Raw genomic sequence first — 7,005 nt, 5'->3', positions numbered from 1 at the left:
ACCAGGGCCCCGAGCCTGGAAACCCAAAGAAAATGACGAGGAAGAATTCCATGGGGCAACAAGCCCACGCACGTCTTCTGACACAGAGGTCACCACCAGCCATGTGCCTTAAACATGGTTTTTAACTGACTCAGCGCCACATGGACCAAGAATGTTTTCTTCCCAGAAGGGCTGCTTTTCCCATTTGGAGGAAGCTCCACTGAGTCTTTTCTGTGGTCTTTATTGAATAAACCTTCAGTGAGCACCTCCCCGAGTCAGGCTGTGTGCTGGGGCCTGGGCCTGCCTCCGGGCCCTGGCCTCCTAAGAGGGAGGCACCAAGGGGTGGCCGGCTCTCTGGCTGGGAGGATGGCGTGCGTGCTGGCGCCACTGTCTCCCAGAGGCGGGACCCGGCAGGTAGAACAGGTTTCATCTGAGATCTTGACTCTTCGTCCCCACATGGGGAAAGAGGAGCTAGAGTGCCAGGCCCTGGCAGAGCCAGGATTCAAACCCACGACACCGGCCCGGAAGCCTGTACTTCTCCACGGGGCCTCCCCCGTTCCAGCTTCCTGCTCCTACTGCCCTGCCCCTCTGCCCGGGACTGCCTCCATCTCTTCCTCCCCTGATGCTCCCACCACCTCCACCAACCCTTCTCTTGAGAAAATGGGGTCTTCATCCAGAGGGTGGCCATGGAGTCTCTGCTGCTTCCTGATGCCTCTGGGCTCCAGGGAGTAGGGTCTGTGGCACGAGTTGGTGCTGTTTGTCCTACAGTTCACAGATGTACCTAATAAGAAAATCTTTCATGTCATTTGGGCCTCCTGGAGAGCTAATGGCTTGAGACTTGTTATTTTCATGACAAGCCCTATTTAGAGAATGCAAGTGTGGTTTAATCTGTTACAAAAGTCTAGTAACATAAGACACCACAACAGTAAGTCAAGACAAAAACCAATCACCTTAATAAACAGTAATCGGATGAAATTCAATCTATTTTATTCTAGTTAATCTACTCTAGATTTTTAAAAAACACTAACATGAAATGAAAGCATAATTCCTTAATACAATAAAGATCCCCAAGCCTGGGGCAGTGGTATAAAAGGAGTTCCATTAAAGGCAGACATGGAACAAATAGGCCCAAGATCAGTACAGTTGCTTAACATTAATCTGGAAGGTCTGGCTGCTGTGATAAGGAATAAACCACATTAATATGTGCAGACAGTATACTAATGTGGCTAAAAACATTCAAGAGGATATACATTAAAACTCAGAACTAATGAAAAGAGTTCAGAGACTGGCTGCTTACCAGATACAGATACAAAAAAATCAAAATCCTTCAACAAAACTCAGAAGAAAAATATTTTACACTGTAGCAACAAAACTAGTAGCCAGGAATAACCACACACACACACACACACACACACACACACACGTCCTACATGAAGAAAATGATTCAATTACTAAAAACTAAAGGATGACTTGAATAAATTGAGAAGCATACCATATTCTTGAATTTGAAAGATTAACATAAATTGATTCTAGCCCAAAATAAAAATACAGGTTTGACACATTTCCATCTAAAATCCCAATATAATTTTTTGATACTTTCTATTTACCTGGGGGAGAAAAAGCCCAAGATGGATTTTATAACTGAGTAATGAAAATGGATTTTTTCACATATCAAAATGTATAAAATGTCAACACTTAAAAGAGTGTATCAGTTAAGAGTAGACTAACACCCAGATTATGAGAATTCTATACATAAGTAGCAGACAGACAAATCAATTTCTACTATTCAATAAAAGGAGCTAGGAAATTGGACAGTATTTGGAAAAACAGCTTAACCTGAATCTTCACCCAGCATTGTATCATTTAAGTAAAGTTTTTAAATTTTTTAAGTTTTAGATTTACAGAATTATTGTGAAGATAATACAAAGAGCTTCCATATATCCCACACCCAGTTTTCTTTTTTTTTTTTTTTTTTTTTTTTTTTCCGCAGAAAGTCAGCAATGATTTATTTGTGTCCCTCCACTGAATTGCCAGCAAGGTCCCCGTTTTCTAGAAGTGTTGGGCCAATACTCTCTCTAGTGGCGGGGGACTCAGACAAGGCTGCTTTGAGGGCCCCACCCCCGCTCCAGGGCAGGGGCACGGAGCGGCCAGGGGCCCGGGCAGGAGACTCTCCCGCGTGTGTCCCAGTGGCCCACCCGTCTGCGACCTTCGGCCGCCTGGCAGGAAGCTACGACGCCCAGTCCTACGGCTAGTCATTCCTGCAAGAAACACTGGAACCAGTTTCTACCAACCCAGCAAAAAAGGACGACTTCAAAGGCAACGTGGTGTCACAGGAAGGGCTTGTTTCTGTGTTCGTTTGCTTTTAGTTCACTAGGCCTCACTTAAAATTCTGATTCCACAATGCACTTGCTCTGGGATCTTGAACAACACTCACAACCTCTGCAAGTTTCAGTAGAGTAAGTTTATGTGATTACCTTCATCTGTAATATCCCTGTGTTGCAATCTTAATTAATTCAGATTAATTCATCTTAACCTTAATCTCAAGTTCAGATCAAAGTCTAGCTCCTCTGTGACTTCTCCTCTGAACTGATTCAAAAGCCTTCTCTCCCGTCCTCATTTGGCTTCTCTGCTCTTCTGGAATCTCATAAGAACTTCTATGACCTCTTTGGTTTTCTGTTGTTGCTCTTGTCTGTTTGTTTGTTTGTTAATTGAAGTAGAGCTGATTTACAACGTCGTGTCAGTTTCAGGTGTACAGCACAGTGACTCCGTTTTCAGGCTCTTTTCCCTTATAAGTTATTACAAAATGTGGAGTAGAGTTCCCTGTGCCACAGAGGAGATCCTTGTTGTATCAATTCTATGCCTTCTTTGAATGACCGTAGCACTTGTTGTCTGTATCATTTTTATGTCTGTTGTGGCTTTGTGGCTGAAAATGAAAATTTTCTATTTGTTCATGTCCTGGCCCTTCCTTAAAAATGTGTTCATTTACCTAGTTCATATTTATTGACTACATCTTAGACACCGTGTTAGCTGCTTGTTCTAGATGTTAGTAAACTACAGGCCTTCCTGCTCAAAGGGTCACAGTATTTGTGGGAAAACAGAAAAATGAACGACTCATGTCTCAAATAGCTTTGTACTTCCCAAAGAGAGCACGCCTCGTAGGTACGATAAATACATGTATTATACATAAATGTATAAATAGTTAACGGCATTAAAAACTTGAGATAACTGCTTTTCTATTCTGAGGAAATGATGGCTGTATTTCACCAGGAGCTCAATACCACTCTGAGAATGAGGGCTTAACCCCTGACCTGGCTCACTGCATCGCTTTCTTATATGAAAATAGACAAGTCTGTACATACTCTCTACAAAAAGGCTTATCTGGCATGAATTTCAGATAGCAAGAAGAAAAATTCAAGAGGTGCAGAGAAGCATCCAGAAGCTCAGATGATTGTCTGGCACTAATACAACTTGCTTGACAGGAAAACAGAGCTGTAAATCTCACGAAACTAGATGATCTTCTAAGGCTTTCAAAACCTCCTGCTATTAACTAGAAATCCTAGAAGAACCGCTTCTTTTAAAGCATACTGATAATATGCTTTACAGCTTAATATTCAGAAGCCTACGTTTTGGCTAAGTGAGCTTCAGGAATGAAGGAAACTTGTGGTTCCGTTCCATCTACTCTGGAACCGGGTCAAAACACCTACTTCTGTGCTCAGCCATCTTATTATCATCTGTAAAATGGAGGCAACTCTAAGAAAACATAGTTACAGAGATGTTGCACAGTTTCCTGTGTCATTGTCTTCATTTGTTTCAGAAAACCAATAACGTCTAAGCTACTACTGCAAAGAGTGCAGTGTTACTTGGGGTCATCTAGTGCAGCTCTGTCAAAGGAAAGAAAAGGAAAGGGGCCTAGAATAACCATAATTTTCCCAAGAGGATACTATTATTTTATGGTAAATCTGAGTCAAGAACCCTGATCTCTTTGATGCCATTCCACTGTTCTTTCGTTGGGTTCTCAACAAGCCAGAGAAAGAAAGAGAAATAAAACTCCTCCTATGTGCTGTGTCATTGGTACAGGACGTGGCAAGACTGGAATTGGAGAACTACATATTAACAGGTATTTGGGAAACTCTTCAAACTAATTAAGATATATACCAGGTACATCAAAAACAGTATGTTTTCCCAAGATGATTCTGTGCAATGAACAGAACTGGTAACTGAAGGTGCCTGTGTGCTACAGTTCCAAACAGGATGGGTGAATGCTTGTTTTCTGGCACCTTTAAAGACTCCACCCCAATATACACATTAAAATAAAATTAACATTTCAACTGGGTTATATTTAATTCTGCATGCTCTTGTAAGTCAGCAAAATATTCCATATATAATTTAAGTTGTCACTCACCACTCACTTTCTTCTCTCTTTTTTTTTTTGCGGTACACGGGCCTCTCTCACTGCTGTGGCCTCTCCTCCCGTGGCGGAGCACAGGCTCCGGACACGCAGGCTCGGCGGCCATGGCTCACGGGCCTAGCCGCTCTGCGGCATGTGGGATCTTCCGGGACCGGGGCGCGAACCCGTGTCCCCTGCGTCGGCAGGCGGACTCTCAACCACTGAGCCTCCAGGGAAGCCCGTCACTCGCTTTTTAACTTGAGAGTTAATTTCTAAGAGTCTTTCCAAACACAAAACAGAGGTGGGAAGATGGTAATATGGGAAGCTGCAGAGATGAAATAAGCTTACTTCATTCGGCATAAAGATGAATACCCAAACAACTTCTGCATAGCTGAAAGTGTCCAAATCTACTAGCTTCATCTTGTAGTCAAGGCTTCCGGAAAAGTATGCTAACGGACTCCTAATTACCCAAATGCCCCATATCTGTTTCACTAAGTATCATTATATATTATGGAAATTTTTCTCAGTGACAGAGAAAGACATCCTGGCCGAGCATCCCCCTGCCCATGACACAGAGATGATGGTCTCAAGCTACCTTGAAGGCGTTGGAGCCCACTTTATCCATTACTAATATTAATGGAGGACAAAACTTCATATTCTGTTTGCTCTGTGTTTGTTAAATCACTTCTTCCCTTCATCAAAATGGATGACACGTAACTGAGTCTGTAGTGTGTGTATCATTGGAAACTGAACACATTCTTGTTGGTTTTATTAACGTCATAGGTTTCTAGGGAGGGTCTACTAAATAACTGAGTCTAGTTTCACAGTTACAAATAAATTATGATGTAATTTTGAATAAATTAAGCTCATCATAAAGGAAGGATACTGATAGTTGCTACTACCCCTTCCTTGAGGGGCTCTTGTAAAGCACTAAATAAAGCAACAGAGGTTTATACGCATGCATATAGTTTCAATGATATTCGAACGCACTTAAAAAGAACTCTACAGAATGCATTATGAAACCTTGATGCTGTGTGTCCCTAGTTCCCAGCTCTCTCATTAAAACTATTTAAATGAACAAAATGTTATCTATTAGGATAGCTATCAGAGTACTCCAAATACTACTTCTTGCAGTACCGTGTCCCAACCATTTGCCTTCCTCTTCCCGTTAGTCCTTAGTTCAGAAACCCCAGAGATTCGTTCATTGATTTATGAACATATTTCTTCATTCAGCCAAGAAAATTGATGGATCCCTTACCAAATTTCAGGCACCCTTCTTCAGTATGTTTGATAGGCATGTTCAGGAAACAGCCTGCATTTAACAAGATCCACAAGAGAGGCATACCCATATTAAAGTTGGAGAGGCACCAAGCTGGAGTCCACATAGCTCATCCCTAGGGTCATGGTCATCCTCTTCTCCGCAGCTAATGAAAACGAAGCAAAGATTCATCCCGAGCCTGCTCTGCCTCAGTCACTTGGGTGTCACATGAGCTCTTTTAATCCTCCCGAGAGCCGGATGGTCTCAGTGATTTCGTGACCAGCATCGTGGGGTTTAAACGTCCTGAAAAACAAAGGGACAGGGTTCAGAGCCGTCCCTCCCCGCTCCAGTGATGGGGGCGACCAGGGGAGGGGGGTGCTGCAGCCCCCGGGACTCCCCAATGCACGGGACCTACCAGAGAGCTCCACCCACAGCGCTGGAGCCCTGTCCAATGGCTACTCAATATAAAAGAACCAGGACCAATTAAAAAACAGAATTTTTCCATTTTGTTTAATATGTAACCTACTAAATAATAACATACTTTTAATATTATTCCTATCATCTTAATCACCTATTAGCACAGTAGTATCCGGATCTCATTTTTACTTCTAAATAGTCGAAGCACACACACAAAGCTTAAATAAACTAATCAACAGGTCATATTTCTCAAAATGTGTTACATGCATACCTATGCCTGCAAGAAGAAACGCTGGCCACTTCAAGCAACTAGTAACAGTAAAATGAAATCACGTAAGTGAAAATGAATTGAAATGAAAACTTACTTCAGGAGCCAGAACAAAGGTCTGCATAAACTTCCTCTCTGGCTGTCCACTCTTAGACAGCAAACCCATGACCTGGACCACTACTCCATCACTCAAGGCTGCATGAGCATCCACATGACGAAGTTTAGTATGACATTCGCTGAAGTTCAGAGATGATACTTTGTGGTGTATATCCTTTAATTTGAGAAGAAGGTGGGGTGGAGGTACAAACTCATGATACTGCATTACCTATTCAATACTACAGACTTTGATTTCCTCGCAACTCGAGAATATTAACTGCCTCATTTGAATCCATTCCACCGTGCTAGGCATTACTGACAGACTCACGTTCCTAGAGCCACTAGTTTCAACATGTCACCTCTCTATACAAGAAATCACCGCGCCGCCACCGGCGGGGTGGAGGCGGGGGCAGACGGGCAGGCGGGAGGCTGAGGGAAGGGGGCCTGGCCTGGGCCTCAGCTGCTGCCGCTGCGCTCCCGTCCGGCCCCTGGCTTCCTCTTTGTGGTCACAGGCCCGGGGCCTCCAGCGCGGCTGCGAGCTCGGGCCGGGGTGGGGCGAGCACAAGGAGCTGGGGCCCGGGCTGAAACACTCCCGGCGCG

The sequence above is a fragment of the Lipotes vexillifer genome, unplaced genomic scaffold (genome assembly GCF_000442215.2).
Source record: "Lipotes vexillifer unplaced genomic scaffold, Lipotes_vexillifer_v1.1 scaffold1321, whole genome shotgun sequence".
In the NCBI taxonomy this organism is placed as follows: Eukaryota; Metazoa; Chordata; class Mammalia; order Artiodactyla; family Lipotidae; genus Lipotes; species Lipotes vexillifer.
The sequence above is the reverse complement of the archived record's forward strand: the minus strand, read 5'-3'. Positions refer to the sequence as shown.